Below are 1,482 nucleotides of genomic sequence, written 5' to 3' on the forward strand. Positions count from 1 at the left end.
TCTCAAAAAAAAAAAAAAAAAAAAAGAAAGAAAGAAAGAAAGAAATTACTCAGAATACAGCAAGGTAACACAGTGATAGGATCAAGAGGATCAAGGTTTAATGATAGTTTTTTTGGGTGGGGACAGAGTCTCACATTGTTGCCCTGGGTGGAGTGCCATAGCGTCATAGCTCACAGTAACCTCAAACTCTTGGGCTCAAGCAATCCTCTTGCCTCACTCTCCCCAGTAGCTATGTACCCTCCACAACACCCAGCTATTTTTAGAGATGAGGTATTGCTCTTGCTCAGGCTGATCTCAAACTTCTGAGCTCAGATAATCCACCCCTCTTGGCCTCTCAGAGTGCTAGGATTATAGGCATGAGCTACTGCACCTGGTCCCTAAGGACAAATTTTTCTCTTTTAGAACAACTCAGCAAAATAAAATTCCAGTTTATGGTTGGAGAGCATTGTTTCACACACACATCAAACGGGCCAAAAAGTAAATAAATAAATAAACAGCAACGTCATAGACAAAAAAAAAGAAAAAAGAAATCTTTTATCTTTGGCCTTTTTAACCATTTCATACAATCCAACTACTTATAGTACAGGTAAGTACATACACACAGAAAAATTACTGGAATACTCAGAATGATATTGTTGTTTGTTATTGTTTTTGCTTTTTTTACAAGGTTTTTTTCTCCTTTGAGATTATTGTGAACATGGTTATACCACAAGGAAAGTCTGAGTCAGAAGTAGGACAGAGAACGCTCTGAAGGCTGGGTGGTGGGTTCAAGCCCAGCGCTGGCCAAAAAAAAAAAGAAGAAGAAAAATGGCTGATCCCTAACAACATGTACAAAAATATAAAATGTAAATAAAAAATAAAAACAAATGTCCTTTTTAAAGTACTTTTAAGAAAAAAGGCACGACCTTGGAAGTTTCGTATCTTTTTTCCTGCCCTGTTGCAAATTCTCGCGGCTTTGGTTGGGTAGTGAAGAGAGCATGTCATCTGCGGGTGGCACTGCTGCGGTGGGCAGTGGGCGGGCCTCTCTACTCAGCGGTGATCATGTTTAGATTCTGAGACCGGAAGTGGAAGGTGAACAGGTCACGGGGTCTTTTTTTAAGTTTAACTTTTCCTTTCTTGCTGTCTAGTCATCCTCATCGGTCTTTTGCTTCTTGGTATCAACATCATCATTCTCATCATCTTCAGCTGCCCGTTTGCCCATGGTGGCCTCAGCTTCCTCGTCTCCATCCTCTCTTCACCATTACCTCCTTCTTCCTCCTCCTCTTCCTCTTCTTCATCTACCTCATTGTCAGTCTCCTGCTCCCCGTTTTCCTCATTAGCGTGCCCATTAGCAGGGGCCTCTCTTCCATTGTCCGCCTCCTCCATAACTTTCTTCTTCTCCTTTAAGTCCCTGGTGGGGATCTTGGAGCTGGTGTCCACCGCTGCGTCTGACATGGTGGGGCACTTCGGTGATCCGATGTGGGGGATGGAAAAGAAAGCAAG

General features: G+C 42.6%; 1 pseudogene; it reads right to left on the reverse strand.

Annotated features, from left to right (window-relative positions):
• Positions 1-1,123: 1,123 nt before the first annotated feature.
• Positions 1,124-1,482, reverse strand: LOC100966140 (annotated as a pseudogene).

The sequence above is a fragment of the Otolemur garnettii genome, unplaced genomic scaffold (genome assembly GCF_000181295.1).
Source record: "Otolemur garnettii isolate 467f Iridium unplaced genomic scaffold, OtoGar3 scaffold00051, whole genome shotgun sequence".
Classification (NCBI taxonomy): Eukaryota; Metazoa; Chordata; class Mammalia; order Primates; family Galagidae; genus Otolemur; species Otolemur garnettii.